Source organism: Nerophis ophidion, linkage group LG18 (assembly GCF_033978795.1).
Source record: "Nerophis ophidion isolate RoL-2023_Sa linkage group LG18, RoL_Noph_v1.0, whole genome shotgun sequence".
NCBI lineage: Eukaryota > Metazoa > Chordata > Actinopteri > Syngnathiformes > Syngnathidae > Nerophis > Nerophis ophidion.
In genome coordinates, this window is record NC_084628.1 from 47,309,859 (window position 1) to 47,329,642 (window position 19,784).

The following is a 19,784-nucleotide window of genomic DNA, read 5'->3' on the forward strand; positions in this document are numbered from 1 at the left end:
AATGCTGACTATGAGAAACCTTGGAGAGGACCTCAGATGTGGGCAACCCCCCACCCTCTAGGGGACCGAAAGCAATGGATGTCGAGCGGGTCTAACATGATACTGTGAAAGTTCAATCCATAGTGGCTCCAACACAGCCGCGAGAGTTCAGTTCAAGCGGATCCAAGATAGCAGCGAGGGTCCCGTCCACAGGAAACCATCTCAAGCGGAGGCGGATCAGCAGCGTAGAGATGTCCCCAACCGATACAGGCGAGCGGTCCATCCTGGGTCCCGACGAGCGGTTTGTCCTGGGTCTCGATTCTGGACAGCCACTACTTCATCCATGGTCATATACAAATCATTTGAAGAACAATTTTTTAGATTAAAATCAGTTAAAAAAGTTAAAAACAGTTTAAGGCTCATGCTGGGTTGAAAGCCAGTGAATAAAAATGGGTTTTAAGAAGGGTCTTAAACAATCATCTCTAACATCAAGGCTAAAATTTTTAACATTATTATGTAGTAAAGAAGGAATAATGAAATCCATGTAGAAAAAAAAAGCCTCCATGAAGAGGTAAGTAAATAATTTTTGATGTTCCTCATCTCTTTTGTTAGATTTACAGTAAAATTAATATTTCTTGCGACTGGCACAAAATACTCACCGACTGGAGCATCTGGCCACAAATCTTTACCGCCGCTTTAACAGCTACAGCAAACCAAATTCCCGTAACAATGCGAGTTTGCAGGATTAAAAAAAAAAAAAAAAAAAGCTCGAGGGGGGTAAGCGTCTTTCTTCACAGATGGTCCAAAATACTTTCAAAAAACTGTCTTTTTGCATTGTGGCACTGCGGAGTTGTTTATGTTTCAAAATGTGCCTCGCAGCTCGGAGAGAGTGTTCCTTTTAACTACACAGACGTAATTAAACACATGTCGGTGTGACCGCCACCGGGTCACCACCTGCGGTTTAATCTTTTAAAGGCCTACTGAAATGAGATGTTCTTATTTAAACGGGGATAGCAGGTCCATTCTATGTGTCATACTTCATCTATTCGCCATATTGACATATTTTTGCTGAAAGGATTTAGTAGAGAACATCCACGATAAAGTTCGCAACTTTCGGTGCTGATAAAAAAGCCTTGCCTGTACCGGAAGTAGCAGACGATGTGCGCGTGACGTCACGGGTTGTGGAGCTCCTCAAGTCCACACATTGTTTACAATCATGGCCACCAGCAGCTAGAGCGATTTGGACCGAAAAAGCGACGATTTCCCCATTCATTTGAGCGAGGATGAAAGATTTATGGATGAGGAAAGTTAGAGTGAAGCGCGAGAGAAAAGGAAAAAAAAGGATTTAGTAGAGAACATCGACGATAAAGTTCGCAACTTTTGGTCGCTAATAAAAAAGCCTTGCCTGTACCGGAAGTAGCAGACGATGTGCGCGTGACGTCACGGGTTGTGGAGCTCCTCAAGTCCACACATTATTTACAATCATGGCCACCAGCAGCGAGAGCGATTCGGACCGAGAAAGCGACGATTTCCCCATTCATTTGAGCGAGGATGAAAGATTTGTGGATGAGGAAAGTTAGAGTGAAGCGCGAGAGAAAAGAAAAAAAAGGATTTAGTAGTTCGCAACTTTTGGTCGCTAATAAAAAAGCCTTGCCTGTACCGGAAGTAGCAGACCATGTGCGCGTGACGTCACGGGTTGTGGAGCTCCTCATATCCACACATTGTTTACAATCATGGACACCAGCAGCGAGAGCGATTCGGACCGAGAAAGCGACGATTTCCCCATTAATTTGAGCGAGGATGAAAAATGTGTGGATGAGGAAAGTTAGAGTGAAGCGCGAGAGAAAAGAAAAAAAAGGATTTAGTAGAGAACATCCACGATAAAGTTCGCAACTTTTGGTCGCTAATAAAAAAGCCTTGCCTGTACCGGAAGTAGCAGACGATGTGCGCGTGACGTCACGGGTTGTGGAGCTCCTCACATCTGAACATTGTTTACAATCATGGCCACCAGCAGCGAGAGCGATTCGGACCCAGAAAACGCCGATTTCCCCATTCATTTGAGCGAGGATGAAAGATTTGTGGATGAGGAAAGTTAGAGTGAAGCGCGAGAGAAAAGAAATAAAAGGATTTAGTAGAGAACATCGACGATAAAGTTCGCAACTTTTGGTCGCTAATAAAAAAGCCTTGCCTGTACCGGAAGTAGCAGACGATGTGCGCGTGACGTCACGGGTTGTGGAGCTCCTCACATCTGAACATTGTTTGCAATCATGGCCACCAGCAGCGAGAGCGATTCGGACCGAGAAAGCGACGATTTCCCCATTAATTTGAGCGAGGATGTGTCACACCTATGGATCATGTTTTGTTTTGTCATGTTATGTTTTTGTTTTCTGGACTCTTGTTCTGTTTTTTCACTTCCTGGTTTGTTTTTGTTACCACGTCAACTCATTACTTTTCACTTGTCGTGTCACTTCCCTGTTCTCAGCCTCACACCTGTTTTCACTAATGATCACAGCTATTTAAGTCACTCTTTTTCTTGTCTTCGTCCTGGGATCTTCACATGTGCACGCACCCTACCCATGCTGTTCCAACCTTCACGTCCTCGTCCACAGTTCCATGCCGTGTAAGTTTATGTATTTATGCCACAGTGCTCTTTTGTTTCATGTCTTTAGTCTTGCCATCGTGCTGTTTAAGTTTGTAGTTAAATTGTCTTTCATGCCAACGAGCAGGTGTTTTTGTTTCACGTTTTTTCCTCCTTGTGAGCGCCCTTAGTTTGATTATTTTTGATGAATAAAAAACATGTACCTGAATTCACGCCTGGCTCGTCCTGTAATCGCGCTGCGTCGAAGGAGCACACACCATCCATGTCCAAGCTAAGTTATGACAGGATGAAAGATTTGTGGATGAGGAAAGTGAGAGTGAAGGCCTAGAAAAAAAAAAGACTATACAGTTGGAGCGATTCAGATGTTATTAGACAAATTTACTAGGATAATTCTGGAAAATCCCTTATCTGCTTATTGTGTTACTAGTGTTTTATTGGGATTATACGGTCGTACCTGTACAACCTGAAGGTCGGCCCCGCACCTTTCTTCAGCACCAGTCGACGGGTGGTGGCGATGCCCATCTCTGCCCTTCGCAAGGGACCCTCTTTGAAACACTATCTTTCAAAACGATCGCTGCATACTACACTGTACTTTGTGTGTGTGGTCCAATCCAACCGTGTTCGCCTGACCGCTCTGTTCCATAGTAAAGCTTCACCGTCATCTTTCGGGAATGTAAACAATGAAACACCGGCTGTGTTTGTGTTGCTAAAGGCGGCCGCCATACACCGCTTCCCACCTACAGCTTTCTTCTTTGACGTCTCCATTATTCATTGAACAAATTGCAAAAGATTTCAGCAACACAGTAGTCCATAATACTGTGGAATTATGCGATGAAAAGAGACAACTTATTTATGGAACAAAATGTCCTCTACAATGCGTGACTTCGTGTGAAATTTAAAATTGCAATTTAGTAAACTAAAGCGGCCGTATTGGCATGTGTTGCAATGTTAATATTTCATCATTGATATATAAACTATCAGACTGCGTGGTCGCTAGTAGTGGCTTTCAGTAGGCCTTTAATTCGCACCAAATCTGCAAATTTTTTTTTTGCTGAGAGAGCCACCGAGCGGCGTATTTAACGGTCATCCATTCTGGATTTGATTCCCTCCGACGCCTCCCGGGCTCTAACTTCCCATTTACAGTCTTTGTAGCGAGAGAGCTTCATCTGATGACATTTAAAAAAACAAGACCACAAATCATTTAAGTAGAAACAAAGTGCCCTTGAGGGTGCCGCTACCTTCTTAGTCCTATCCCTTCATCTATTTTCTGCCTGCGTTCCAGCTTTCAACATAAGTGTCTCTTCATTACCTCTCCATGGAGGTTGGGTTTTTTTAGTGGTTTTACTGTGTTTTTTGTTCAACTGCTTGTTTCGATTCAATGTACACTTTTTGATCGTAATACTTGCACGTTTTTTTTTTTTTAACATTTTTCATGCTCGTCGTACAATGTTATTGCAATTTTTTTGCCAATTTTAACATTATCAAAATGGACCGAATATGCATTCCTACATAACTTTTTATTAATATCTGGTTAATTTTTTAAGCCAAGTCACGATACTCCCATGCACCCAACCAGTCTACATGTGCTTTGTGGACTTGGAGAAGGCATTGGACCGTGTCCCTCGGGAAGTCCTGTGGGGAGTGCTCAGAGAGTATGGGGTATCGGACTGTCTTATTGTGGCGGTCCACTCCCTGTATGATCAGTGTCAGAACTTGGTCCGCATTGCTGGCAGTAAGTCGGTCACGTTTCCAGTGAGGGTTGGACTCCGCCAAGGCTGTCCTTTGTCACCCATTCTGTTCATAACTTTTATGGACAGAATTTCTAGGCGCAGTCAAGGCGTTGAGGGGTTCCGGTTTGGTGACCGCAGGATTAGGTCTCTGCTTTTTGCAGATGATGTGGTCCTGATGGCTTCATCTGACCGGGATCTTCAGCTCTCGCTGGATTGGTTCGCAGCCAAGTGTGAAGCGACTGCTGGGAATCAGCACCTCCAAGTCTGAGTCCATGGTTCTCGCCCGGAAAAGGGTGGAATGCCATCTCCGGGTTGGGGAGGAACCCCTGCCCCAAGTGGAGGAGTTCAAGTACCTAGGAGTCTTGTTCACAAGTGAGGGAAGAGTGGTTCGTGAGATCGACAGGCGGATCAGTGCGGCGTCTTCAGTAATGCTGCCGCTGTATCGATTTGTTGTGGTGAAGAAGGAGCTGAGCCGGAAGGCAAAGCTCTCAATTTACCGGTTGATCTACGTTCCCATCCTCACCTATGGTCATGAGCTTTGGGTCATGACTGAAAGGATAAGATCACGGGTACAAGCGGCCCAAATGAGTTTGGGTCTCTCCCTTAGAGATAGGGTGAGAAGCTCTGCCATCCGGGAGGAACTCAAAGTAAAGCCGCTGCTCCTCCACATGGAAAGGAGCCAGATGAGGTGGTTCGGGCATCTGGTCAGGATGCCACCCGAACGCCTCCCTAGGGAGGTGTTTAGGGCACGTCCAACTGGTAGGAGGCCACGGGGAAGACCCAGGACACGTTGGGAAGACTATGTCTCCCGGCTGGCCTGGGAACGCCTCGGGATCCCCCGGGAAGAGCTAGACGAAGTGGCTGGGGAGAGGGAAGTCTGGGTTTCCCTGCTTAGGTTGTTGCCCCCGCGACCCGACCTCGGATAAGTGGAAGAAGATGGATGGATGGATGGAAGTCATGATACACCATATATATCTCCATAATTTGCCTTAGCCTTGAATGAACACTTGATGCATATAATCACAGCAGTATGATGATTCTATGTGTCTACATTAAAACATTCTTCTTCATACTGCATTAATATATGCTACTTTTAAACTTTCATGCAGAGAAGGAAACCACAATTAAGTCATTTGGCCAAAACTGTATTTATTAAACAGTTATTAAGCAGTGGCACAAACAGAAAGTGCAAGATTGTCGGAGACATTTTTAAAACAATCTTAGTGCACTTTTGTGCATGATGTCACTAAGATGACATATCAAAACATTAAATTAAAATGCACTTTTTGTACAGAACACCACTACAATAGTTTAAATCAAATAAAGTGCACTTTTGTGCATGATGTCACACAAGATATTTTAATAACTCTCAAATAAAAATGAGCTGCATAATAGGAAATCAAACATTGTATATCCTTCGCTATGTGGTAGGTTCCTGCGGACGTTATTTCTTTTAAACGGTGTTGAACTGGAAATGTTTTTTTTCTGTATTTTGTGGGTGTGGCACCGAACGGAGAGGTTGACATGCAGAGTTTCAAGCACCCTTACTTTCTCGAGTGGGAGACTTTTCAAATCCATCCATCCATTTTTCAACCGCTTATTCCCTTTTGGGGTCGCGGGGGGCGCTGGCGCCTATCTCAGCTACAATCGGGCGGAAGGCGGGGTACACCCTGGACAAGTCGCCACCTCATCACAGGGCCAACACAGATAGACAGACAACATTCACACACTAGGGCCCATTTAGTGTTGCCAATCAACCTATCCCCAGGTGCATGTCTTTGGAGGTGGGAGGGGCCTATCCCCAGGTGCATGTCTTTGGAGGTGGGAGGGACCTATCCCCAGGTGCATGTCTTTGGAGGTGGGAGGGGCCTATCCCCAGGTGAATGTCTTTGGAGGTGGGAGGGGCCTATCCCCAGGTGCATGTCTTTGGAGGTGGGAGGGGCCTATCCCCAGGTGCATGTCTTTGGAGGTGGGAGGGGCCTATCCCCAGGTGCATGTCTTTGGAGGTGGGAGGGGCCTATCCCCAGGTGAATGTCTTTGGAGGTGGGAGGGGCCTATCCCCAGGTGCATGTCTTTGGAGGTGGGAGGGGCCTATCCCCAGGTGCATGTCTTTGGAGGTGGGAGGGGCCTATCCCCAGGTGCATGTCTTTGGAGGTGGGAGGAAGCCGGAGTACCCGGAGGGAACCCACGCATTCACGGGGAGAACATGCAAACTCCACACAGAAAGATCCCGAGCCTGGATTTGAACCCAGGACTGCAGGAACTTCGTATTGTGAGGCAGACGCACTAACCCCTCTACCACCGTGAAGCCCGACTTTTCAAATGATCCTTCAAATTAGCAGCAATGCTACTTTTTGTAACAACACTTTTGCCGCATACTTGACATGTGACGGTTGTCTGTTCGACATCTTCCTGCTTGAAGTCAAACCACCGCCATGTGCTGTTTTTCTTGGGAATTAATTATCCCTTCATTTGTTACTAGATTTGCACCTCTCGTATTACCACTCGCACCATAAATTACCATGAATTGATTAACTTGGACTCCGACTTGAACGAGTTGAAACACTTTTGTTACCATTTAGTGGTCAATTGTTGGGAATATGTACTGTACTCTGTGAAGTGAAGTGAAGTATATTTATATAGCGCTTTTCTCAAGTGACTCAAAGCGCTTTACATAGTGACACCCAATATCTAAGTTACATTTAAAGCAGTGTGGGTGGCACTGGGAGCAGGTGGGTAAAGTGTCTTGCCCAAGGACACAACGGCAGTAACTAGGATGGCACAAGCGGCAATCGAACCTGCAACCCTCAAGTTGCTGGCACAATTAGGTAGCCAGGGACTGCAGATAGAATTTAACTATTTAGCTATAATCCGGCACAGAACATATCTGTCTTTGAGTTTATTTCTGTGCATTCATTAAAGAATATTTTTCTACATATTGAGCAAAAAGGTCTCTTTTTTTTCAACCAAGAAAAGTGCACTTGTTATTAGTGAGAATATACTTATTTTAAGGTATTTTAGGGGTTCAATGAGGTTAGTTAATTTGACTTGTTTTGGAAAGTCTTGACAAGCCAAATTTTCTTGTTCTATTGGCAGATAATTTTGCTTAGTTCAAATAAAATAGCCTTAATTTTCGTATTTTGTTTCTTGTTTTTGAACACCAGCTGACATCATCTTGGGTGAGTGGAAGAAGATCTTGGTTACAACCTGTGCAACTTTGGTGAATTCCATGCTTAAGAGGATTAAGGCAGGGCGAGATAACAATGAGTCTATCATTCAAGTCGAGTTTTCCCCAAGAAGAGTGCAATTAACACGCGATGCCATCACATTCACACTCTTTATTCCAGCACGGAAACTTGTCCCGTCTTTGAGCTTCTTTGGACGGCTGATGCTCAATGTATACGCCGCGACAGAATGACAAATATGGGAGGTGCTAAATAAATAAGGAAGGCTGCTGAGTAAGGGACAAAGTAAAACAAACATCAGCAAAAGTCGACAGCAAACTCTGAAGTTGCATTTTGCACGGCCAATTCTCAAGTGGATATTGGATGTCCTCTGCAGTGTGACCATGTTGTCAAGTTGCTTTTAATAAGCACTTCTTCTCTGCGGGACAAAAGCGTGTTTTGAAAATAGATGACATTGTCGACTAATTAATGTCTGTTTACAGTACAGTAATAGAAATTAATGTACATTTTCAATTAGAGATGTCCAATAATGTCTTTTTTGCCAATATTCTGATATTGTCCAACTCTTAATTACCGATTCCGATATATAGAGTCGTGGAATGAACACATTATTATGCTTAATTTTGTTGTGATGCCCCGCTGGATGCATTGAACAATGTGTGACAGTCGTTTGCTGTCGTCGTGCGGGTTCAACGGACCGACCAGGAAGGACATGGCTTTTGATCAGGTTTGACTTCTTTATTTTGCAATAAAACTTTGTCTCAGGACGGATCGCTTTTCAGCTGCTCGCTCACGGTCCGCTCTTTCAGCCGTCGTCGTCGTCCTCGTCTATGGCTGGCTTTTTGTTGCTCTTCGATCGCTGCTGCGGACTCTCCCCCTTTCTGCCCCTACCTCTCCTCCTTCTCCCCTTTTATGCAGCGTAAGGAAAAATGTTAATAGTGTGCCGGTGCGCGATCCACGCACCTGAATTAGATTACGGCGTCGCTCCCGGCACGCCCCGCCTCTCCGCTCAGCCGCATTCGCCGCCTCCTTGCCGCCATCTTGGACAGGGCTGCAGCGTGCCCCGCTGCTCCGTCGGACCGTCGGCTCCGCCTCTCCACACAATGTAACAATGTTTTTCAAAATAAATCCACTCAAGTTATGGAAAAAATGCCAACATGGCACTGCCATATTTATTATTGAAGTCACAAAGTGCATTATTTTTGTTAACATGCCTCAAAACAGCAGCTTGGAATTTGGGACATGCTCTCCCTGAGAGAGCATGAGGGGGTGTCCACGTGCATTTTGGGGACCTTGAAGGTAGAAAAGCGCTATACAAGTACAACCCATTGTTATGTGTATGCAGCGCCAGTTTATCCGAATTTCACAGCGTTTCATAATTACGACAGCCAGATGGATAAAACGATACTGATAGCTAGGGGTGGGGAAAAAAATAGATTCGAATACGTTGTGCGATTCAGAATCGTTTCTCATTTTTTTTTTAAATCTATTTTTATTTTTTTATTTATTATTTGTATTTTTAATTTTTTTTCTATTATTATATTTTTATCAATCCAACAAACCACTACACAGCAATACCATAACAATGCAATCCAATTCCAAAACCAAACCTGAGCCAGCAACACTCAGAACTGCAATAAACAGAACAATTGAGAGGAGACACAAACACCACACAGAACAAACCAAAAGTAGTGAAACAAAAATGAATATTATCAACAACAGTATCAATATTAGTTATCATTTCAGCATAGCAGTGATTAAAAATCCCTCACTGACATTATCATTAGACATTTATAAAAAATTTAAAAAAAGAACAATAGTGTCACAGTGGCTTACACTTGCATGGCATCTCATAAGCTGGACAACACACTGTGTCCAAGCCCTCCTCCCCCTTCTGCTCCGGGCCGCTACTGATAAGAGGTGATTAGTTAACTAGTCCCACCTGGGCAATCTAATCACCTGTCAGCTGTGACCACGCCCCCCTCCACATAAACAAAGAGAGGTAACAGACAGATATCATCTATTGCTGTATGGCGAGTGATTATTAGCTGGATGGAGTGCGTAGTGAAGGAATTCTTGAATCCAACACTGTGGGAACGAAGCTGAAGGAGCTTGTTGGAGTATGAGCTCTGCTGTCTCTCAATTGTCTGGTGGAGTGGGTGGGCAGGGTTGTCCATGATGGCCAGCAGTTTGTCCACTGTCTTCCTGTCCTTCACTGACACAGACGCCTCCAACTGCCAATAGTTTGGCTGGCTTTCTGGATCAGTTTGTCGATCCGGTTTGAGTCCCTTTTGCTGGTGCTGCTCCCCCAACAAACCACTGCAAAGTACAGGGCACTGGCCACAACAGACTGAAAAAAGATCTCCAACAGTTTGATGCACACATTAAAGCAGGGGTGCCCACACTTTTTCTGCAGGCGAGCTACTTTTCAATTGACCAACTCGAGGGGATCTACCTCATTTATATATATCATTTATATTTATTTATTTATGAAAGAGACATTTTTGTAAACAAGTTAAATGTGTTTAATGATAATACAAGCATGTGTAACACATATAGATGTCTTTCTTTCACAAAGACAAGAATATAAGTTGGTGTATTACCTGATTCTGATGACTTGCATTGATTGGAATCAGACAGTAATGATGATAACGCCCACATTTTCAAATGGAGGAGAAAAAAAGTTGTCCTTTCTGTACAATACCACATGAAAGTGGTTGGTTTTTGGCATCTAATTCATCCAGCTTCCATACACTTTACAAGAAAAACATTGGCGGCAAATTCCGTAGCTTTTTTTGAGTGACATTCACGGCACCCGAGGGTCTTGTGAGATGACGCTGGCTGCTGCCAGTTCATTATTATGAAAAAATGACAGAGAGGAAGGCGAGAAACACTTTTTATTTCAACAGACTTTCGCGCCGTCAAAACTCTAAAGGCCGACTGCACATTTCCTATCTTCACAATAAAAGCCCTGCTTCATACTGCCTGCGCTAACAAAATAAGAGTCTCGGAAAGCTGGCGTGCACAAGTGATGTGCACGCCAGCTTTCTGAGGGATCGCTTGTGCACGCCAGTTTTCCGAGACTCTGTATTTAGTTAGCGCAGGCAGCATGAAGCAGGGCTTTTATTGTGAAGATAGGAAATGTGCAGTCGGCCTTTAGAGTTTTGACGGAAGGTACGGCGCGAGAGTCTGTTGAAATAAAAAGTGTTTCTGGCCTTCCTCTCGGTCATATTTTCATAACAATGAACTGGCAGCAGCCAGCGTCATCTCACAAGACCCTCCGGTACCGTGAATGTCATTTAAGTGACGTCTTGGTGAAGATTGATGATCACTCATTTTTAGGTCTATTTTTTTTAAAAGCCTGGCTGGAGATCGACTGACACACCCCCCGCGGTCGACGTAATGGGCACCCCTGTCTTAAAGGATCCAAGCATCCTCAGGAAAAATAGTCTGCTCGGGTCTTTCCTGTATACAGCTTGGCTCTTGTCCTTCCAGTCCAGTCTACTGTTCCCGGCCCTGGATGATGATGGGCTCCACATGGGTCATTTTCTTCTTGAAGTCGATGACAGATGATCACAACATCATCATTGAAGCAAAAATCAATAAATCGCACCCACTACATATTGAGTTTCCTCCTCATTGTTATATTTGTTGTAAATTCTTCTTCATATTTTTTAAAAATGTTATTGATATTTGATACCACAGCTTAACCTGACTTACCAATGAAGGTGCACATGCTCTTGAGCATTGAAGTGTTTACGCAAGGCTGTTTTAGATTACGTCACCTCTCAAATGTTATTTTCCATCTCTGTCTTTGAAAATGTTTTGGAAAGTTTCGTGGAAGATGATTATTTCTTTGCACGATATTACTCGAGCTGTTTTGAAGTTCACACATTTGACAATTTGGCCTTCCTGACAAACTCCTTCTTGTTTCCTTCCAGTCTGTATGCGGGATCCCAAACACGTTTTGAGTGCAGCTGGTGGCACATACCCTAATTGTGCTTGGGAGATGAGGAGAAGCTAAGTGGACAACCACAACCACTAAAGTCTGACAGCCGGGGGTGCACAGCAAAATGGACTAGAAGCACCGCAACTCAGGAGATCAAAGGTAAGAAAATACATTCCCTTATGCCTTATGATCATGGTAACAGCTTTTGCTATTTTGAACACGGTTAATGAGGTATCATTAAGGTACATCACATGATTGCACTTGCACAATTCAACATGTCCAAAGTAGGAAGAAGTAGTGTTTATTTTGGGGATGCGTCGTGTGCGTTTTGTCGTTTCTACAATGAGGGTGAGTCCATAACGTGCTTAATTGTTGACTGAATGATTGAGGGGGTTTGATTGTATTTGAACATTTCATTGGTCTGATGCAACAAGGCTAAATTTACTGGCAGTATGTGAATCTCCTAAAGCCTGGAAAAATCCGTATATCAACTGCATCATTGTATAAAGCGCAGGGTTCAAAGGAGGAGCTTTTCAGAATGTTCAGCGTTAATGAGGTATAATTAAGGAACAGCACATGATTACACTTGCACAATTCAACATGTCCAAAGTAGGAAGAAGTAGTGTTTATTTAATCCTACAGTACCTATTCTCCATGTCTCAACAATTACTGACAGTTTGACCACTTCCTATTTTTGAGGCAATGTCAAAATAAAAACAGTTATATTAAAACATTTTATTTAGTAAAAATATTGTTGGCACAAGTCCATAAGCCACAGGTGTAGTCATGGAAACATTAAATATTTACACAGGCACTTGTGTTCATTCACAAATACAACAAATACAGTACCTATAACACTGCATACAGAAGTCTACTGGAGAAGTCATTGAGAACAATCTTCCTCGTTCTCCTCCTCCTCCGCCCTGAAACCATTGAAGTTGTCATCTTCGGTGGCCTGTCGGCTCATAATAGTGGTGGGCCATCTGTTTTTTTTGCTGAAGCTGTGTACTTTTTAAATGGCCAGGTTGATCGTCTTTGGTTTTGGGGCTGCATCTTGTGCATTTTGTCATTTCTTCATTGAGGGTGAGTCCATAACGTGCTAAATTGTTGACTGAATGATTGCGTAAGAGGGTTTGATTTTATGTGAACATTTCGTTGGTCTGATGCAACAAGGCAAAATTTACTGGCGGTATCTGAAGCTCCTGAACCCGGAAAGTTCCATAAATCAACCGCATCATTGTATAAAGTGCAGGGTTCAAAGAAGGAGCTTTTCAGAATGTTCAGCGTTAATGAGGTATAATTAAGGAACATCACATGATTACACTTGCACAATTCAATACGTCCAAAGTAGGAATAAGTAGTGTTTATTTAATCCTACAGTACCTATTCTCCATGTCTCAACAATTACTGACAGTTTGACCACTTCCTGTGTTTGAGGCCATGTCCACAGAAACACAGATATTTTTTTAAAATGCACAATTTTCAATGCATTTTGTTTATTTGTCCACACACAAACATATATCGTAATTTCCAGGCAATAGAACACACTTAAATATAAGATGCACCTACCTAATTTTTTGACAGATTTTAGAAGTCATTGAGAACAATCTTCCTCGTTCTCCTCCGCCCTAAAACAGCTGAAGTTTTCATCTTCTGTGGCCTGTCGGGTCATTTTAGTTGTGGCCCATCTGTTTTTTGCTGCAGCTGTGTACTTTTTAAATGGCCAGGTTGATCGTCTGTGGTTTTGGGGCTGCATCTTGTGCATTTTGTCATTTCTTCAATGAGGGTTAGTCCATAACATGCTAAATTGCTGACTGAATGATCTTGTGAGGGGGTTTGATTTTATGTGAACATTTCATTGGTCTGATGCAACAAGGCTAAATTTACTGGCAGTAAATGAATCTCCTAAAGCTCGGAAAAAATCCGTATATCAACCGCATCATTGTATAAAGGGCAGGGTTCAAAGAAGGAGCTTTTCAGAATGTTCAGCGCTAATGAGGTATCATTAAGGTACATCAAATGATTACACTTGCACAATTCAACATGTCCAAAGTAGGAAGAAGTAGTGTTTATTTAATCCTACAGTACCTATTCTCCATGTCTCAACAATTACTGACAGTTTGAAAACTTCCTATTTTTGAGGCAACGTCAAAAGAAAAACTGTTATTTAAAACATTTTATTTAGTAAAAATATTGTTGGCACAAGTCCATAAGCCACAGGTGTAGTCATGGAAACATAAATATTTACACAGGCACTTGTGTTCATTCACAAATACAACAAATACAGTACCTATAACACGGCATACAGAAGTCTACTGGAGAAGTCATTGAGAACAATCTTCCTCGTTCTCCTCCTCCTCCGCCCTGAAACTGCTGAAGTTGTCACCTTTGATGACCTTTCCGGGGCATAATAGTGGTGGCCCATCTGTTTTTTTGCTGCAGCTGTGTACTTTTTAAATGGCCAGGTTGATCGTCTTTGATTTTGGGGCTGCATCTTGTGCATTTTGTCGTTTCTTCAATGAGGGTGAGTCCATAACATGCTATATTTCTGACTGAATGATTGTGCGAGAGGGTTTGATTTTATGTGAACATTTCATTGGTCCGATGATACAAGGCTAAATTTATTGGTGGTATGCGAAGCTCCTGAATCCGGAAAATTCCATAAATCAACCGCATCATTGTATAAAGTGCAGGGTTCAAAGAAGGAGCTTTTCAGAATGTTCAGGGTTAATAAGGTATATTTAAGGAACATCACACGATTACACTTGCACAATTCAAAATGTCCAAAGTAGGAAGAAGTAGTGTTTATTTAATCCTACAGTACCTATTCTCCATGTCTCAACAATTACTGACAGTTTGACCACTTCCTGTGTTTGAGACAATGTCCACAGAAACACATATATTTTTTTAAATGCACAATTTTCAATGCATTTTGTTTTTTTGTCCACACACAAACATATATCGTAATTTCCAGGCAATAGAACGCGCCTAAATTTAAGCCACACCTACCTAATTTTTGGACAGATTTTAGAAGTCATTGAGAACAATCTTCCTCGTTCTCCTCCGCCCTAAAACCGCTGAAGTTGTCATCTTCTGTGGCTTGTCGGGTCATAATAGTGGTGGCCCATCTGTTTTTTGCTGCAGCTGTGTACTTTTTAAATGGCCAGGTTGATCGTCTTTGGTTTTGGGGCTGCATCTTGTGCATTTTGTCGTTTCTTCAATGAGGGTGAGTCCATAACGTGCTATATTGCTGACTGAATGATCTTGTGAGGGGGTTTGATTTTATGTGAACATTTCATTGGTCTGATGCAACAAGGCTAAATTTACTGGCAGTATGTGAATCTCCTAAAGCCTGGAAAAATCTGTGTATCAACCGCATCATTGTATAAAGGGCAGGGTTCAAAGAAGGAGCTTTTCAGAATGTTCAGCGCTAATGAGGTATAATTAAGGTACATCACATGATTACACTTGCACAATTCAACATGTCCAAAGTAGGAAGAAGTAGAGTTTATTTAATCCTACAGTACCTATTCTCCATGTCTCAACAATTACTGACAGTTTGACCACTTCCTGTGTTTGAGACTATGTCCACAGAAACACAGATATTTTTTTAAAATGCAAAATTTTCAATGCATTTAGTTTTTTTGTCAACACACAAACATATATCGTAATTTCCAGGCAATAGAACGCACCTAAATTTAAGCCACACCTACCTAATTTTTGGACAGATTTTAGAAGTCATTGAGAACAATCTTCCTCGTTCTCCTCCGCCCTAAAACCGCTGAAGTTGTCATCTTCTGTGGACTGTCGGGTCATAATAGTTGTGGCCCGTCTATTTTTTGCTGCAGCTGTGTACTTTTTAAATGGCCAGGTTGATCGTCTTTGGTTTTGGGGCTGCATCTTGTGCATTTTGTCGTTTCTTCAATGAGGGTGAGTCCATAACGTGCTAAATTGCTGACTGAATGATCTTGTGAGGGGGTTTGATTTTATGTGAACATTTCATTGGTCTGACGCAACAAGGCTAAATTTACTGGCAGTATGTTAATCTCCTAAAGCCTGGAAAAATCCATATATCAACTGCATCATTGTATAAAGCGCAGGGTTCAAAGAAGGAGCTTTTCAGAATGTTCAGCGCTAATGAGGTATCATTAAGGCACATCAAATGATTACACTTGCACAATTCAACATGTCCAAAGTAGGAAGAAGTAGTGTTTATTTAATCCTACAGTACCTATTCTCCATGTCTCAACAATTACTGACAGTTTGAAAACTTCCTATTTTATTTTCAAAACAAAAACAGTTATTTAAAAAAAAATATTTTGTAAAAATACTGTTGGCACAAGTCCATAAGCCACGGGTGTAGTCATGGAAACATTAAATATTTACACAGGCACTTGTGTTCATTCACAAATACAACAAATACAGTACCTATAACACGGCATACAGAAGTCTACTGGAGAAGTCATTGAGAACAATCTTCCTCGTTCTCCTCCTCCTCCGCCCTGAAACCATTGAAGTTGTCATCTTCGGTGGCCTGTCGGGGAATAATAGTGGTGGCCCATCTGGTTTTTTGCTGCAGCTGTGTACGTTTTAAATGGCCAGGTTGATCGTCTTTGGTTTTGGGGCTGCGTCTTGTACATTGTGTCGTTTCTTCAATGAGGGTGAGTCCATAACGTGCTAAATTACTGACTGAATGATCTTGTGAGGGGGTTTGATTTTATGTGAATATGTCATTGGTCTGACACAACAAAGCAATATTTACTGGTGGTATCTGAAGCTCCTGAATCTGGAAAGTTCCATAAATTATCCGCAGCATTGTAAAAAGCACAGACTTCAAAGACAGAGCTGGTCAGAATCTTCAGCTTTAATGAGATATCATTAAGAACCATCACACGATTACACTTGCACAATTCAACATGTCCAAAGTAGGAAGAAGTAGTGTTTATTTAATCCTACAGTACCTATTCTCCATGTCTCAACAATTACTGACAGTTTGACCACTTCCTGTGTTTGAGGCCATGTCCACAGAAACACTTTTCTGTTTTAAATGCACAATTTTCAATGTATTTTGTTTTTTTGTGCACACACAAACATATATCGTAATTTCCAGGCAATAGAACACACTTAAATATAAGATGCACCTACCTAATTTTTGGACACATTTTAGAAGTCATTGAGAACAATCTTCCTCGTTCTCCTTCGCCCTAAAACCGCTGAAGTTGTCATCTTCTGTGGACTGTCGGGTCATATTAGTTGTGGCCCATCTGTTTTTGAATGCAGCTGTGTACTTTTTAAATGGCCAGGTTGATCGTCTTTGGTTTTGGGGCTGCGTCTTGTGCATTTTGTCATTTCTTCAATGAGGGTGAGTCCATAACATGCTAAATTGCTGACTGAATGATTGTGTGAGAGGGTTTGATTTTATGTGAACATTTCATTGGTCTGACGCAACGAGGCTAAATTTACTGGCAGTATGTTAATCTCCTAAAGCCTGGAAAAATCCATATATCAACCGCATCATTGTATAAAGGGCAGGGTTCAAAGAAGGAGCTTTTCAGAATGTTCAGCGCTAATGAGGTATCATTAAGGTACATCAAATGATTACACTTGCACAATTCAACATGTCCAAAGTAGGAAGAAGTAGTGTTTATTTAATCCTACAGTACCTATTCTCCATGTCTCAACAATTACTGACAGTTTGAAAACTTCCTATTTTTGAAGCATGTTAAGGGGGTCAAATTACAGCTCAAAGAGGCAAAAATGACATTTTTTAAGAAAATGTTATTTTGAAGGGGTTTTTGCCGACTTTTTGTTGATTTTTGCTGAAGGATGTTATTTTATGAAATGTAAGTCTAAGTCAGCCCTACTTAGAGGTTTTTCTTTTATGTCTCTACGACCTTCTTAACGGAAGTTACAAACCGTTTTGTCTGTGTTTTTTCCTAGGGGGTGCTAGAGCGCAATTTTGAGTTTTGGGGTTTGGTTTTTTATTAGACGGCAAGTGTTGCCAGTCCTGATGTGTGTCTAAAATTTAGTGAGTTTTGAAGCATGTTAAGGGGGTCAAATTACAGCTCAAAGAGGCAAAAATGAAATTTTTTAAGAAAATGTTATTTTGAAGGGGTTTTTGCCAACTTCTTGTTGATTTTTGCTGGAGGATGTTATTTTATGAAATGTAAGTCTAAGTCAGCCCTACATTGAGGTTTTTCTTTCATGCCTCTACGACATTCTTAACGGAGGTTACAAACAGTTTTGTCCGTGGTTTTTCCTAGGGGGTGCTAGAGCGCAATTTTGAGTTTTGGGGTTTGGTTTTTTATTAGACGGCAAGTTTTGCCAGTCCTGATGTGTGTCTAAAATTTAGTGAGTTTTGAAGCATGTTAAGGGGGTCAAATTACAGCTCAAAGACGCAAAAATTAATTTTTTTAAGAAAATATTATTTTGAAGGGGTTTTTGCCAACTTTTTGTTGATTTTTGCTGAAGGATGTTATTTTATGAAATGTAAGTCAAAGTCAGCCCTACATAGAGGTTTTTCTTTCATGTCTCTACGACCTTCTTAACGGAAGTTACAAACCGTTTTGTCTGTGTTTTTTCCTAGGGGGTGCTAGAGCGCAATTTTGAGTTTTGGGGTTTGGTTTTTTTATCAGATGGCAATTTTTGCCAGTCCTGATGTGTGTCTAAAATTTAGTGAGTTTTAAAGCATGTTAAGGGGGTCAAATTACAGTTCAAAGAGGCAAAAATTACATTTTTTGGGAAAATTTTATTTTGAAGGGGTTTTTACCGACTTTTTGTTGATTTTTGCTGAAGGATGTCATTTTATGAAATGTAAGTCTAAGTCAGCCCTACATAGAGGTTTTTCTTTCATGTCTCTACGACATTCTTAACGGAAGTTAAAACAGTTCTGTCTGTGTTTTTTCCTAGGGGGTACTAGAGCGCAATTTTGAGTTTTGGGGTTTGGTTTTTTTATTAGATGGCAAGTTTTGCCAGTCCTGATTTGTGTCTAAAATTTAGTGAGTTTTGAAGCATGTTAAGGGGGTCAAATTACAGCTCAAAGAGGCAAAAATGACATTTTTTAAGAAAATGTTATTTTGAAGGGGTTTTTGCCAACTTTTTGTTGATTTTTGCTGAAGGATGTTATTTTATGAAATGTAAGTCTAAGTTAGCCCTACATAGAGGTTTTTCTTTCATGTCTCTACGACCTTCTTAACGGAAGTTACAAACCGTTTTGTCTGTATTTTTTCCTAGGAGGTGCTAGAGCGCAATTTTGAGTTTTGGGGTTTGGTTTTTTATTAGATGGCAAGTTTTGCCAGTCGTGATGTGTGTCTAAAATTTAGTGAGTTTTGAAGCATGTTAAGGGGGTCAAATTACAGCTCAAAGGGGCAAAAATGACATTTTTTAAGAAAATGTTATTTTGAAGGGGTTTTTGCCGACTTTTTGTTGATTTTTGCTGGAGGGTGTCATTTTATGAAATGTAAGTCTAAGTCAGCCCTACATAGAGGTTTTTCTTTCATGTATCTACGACCTTAACGGAAGTTCCAAACCGTTTTGTCTGTGTTTTTTCCTAGGGGGTGCTAGAGCGCAGTTTTGAGTTTTGGGGTTTGGTTTTTTATTAGATGGCAATTTTTGCCAGTCCTGATGTGTGTTTAAAATTTAGTGAGTTTTGAAGCATGTTAAGGGGGTCAAATTACAGCTCAAAGACGCAAAAATTAATTTTTTTAAGAAAATGTTATTTTGAAGGGGTTTTTGCCGACTTTTTGTTGATTTTTGCTGGAGGATGTCATTTTATGAAATGTAAGTCTAAGTCAGCCCTACATAGAGGCTTTTCTTTCATGTCTCTACGACCTTAACGGAAGTTACAAACCGTTTTGTCTGTGTTTTTTTCTAGGGGGTGCTAGAGCGCAATTTTGAGTTTTGGGGTTTGTTTTTTATTAGATGGCAAGTTTTGCCAGTCCTGATTTGTGTCTAAAATTTAGTGAGTTTTGAAGCATGTTAGGGGGTCAAATTACAGCTCAAAGAGGCAAAAATGACATTTTTTAAGAAAATGTTATTTTGAAGGGGTTTTTGCCAACTTTTTGTTGATTTTTGCTGAAGGGGGTCATTTTATGAAATGTAAGTCTAAGTCAGCCCTAAATAGAGGTTTTTCTTTCATGTCTCTACGACATTCTTCACGGAAGTTAAAAACAGTTTTGTCTGTGTTTTTTCCTAGGGGGTGCTAGAGCGCAATTTTGAGTTTTGGGGTTTGGTTTTTTATTAGATGGCAAGTTTTGCCAGTCCTGATGTGTGTCTAAAATTTAGTGAGTTTTGAAGCATGTTAAGGGGGTCAAATTATAGCCCAAAGAGGCGGCAGTGTAATA

General features: G+C 41.5%; 1 protein-coding gene across 1 annotated transcript in view; it reads left to right on the forward strand.

Annotated features, from left to right (window-relative positions):
* Positions 1-19,784, forward strand: part of grik4 (glutamate receptor, ionotropic, kainate 4) — a 1,015,986-nt gene that overhangs the window by 209,080 nt on the left and 787,122 nt on the right. The window contains 1 exon segment of the mRNA XM_061878268.1: positions 11,435-11,601. The gene's annotated coding sequence lies outside the window, so the exon portion shown is untranslated.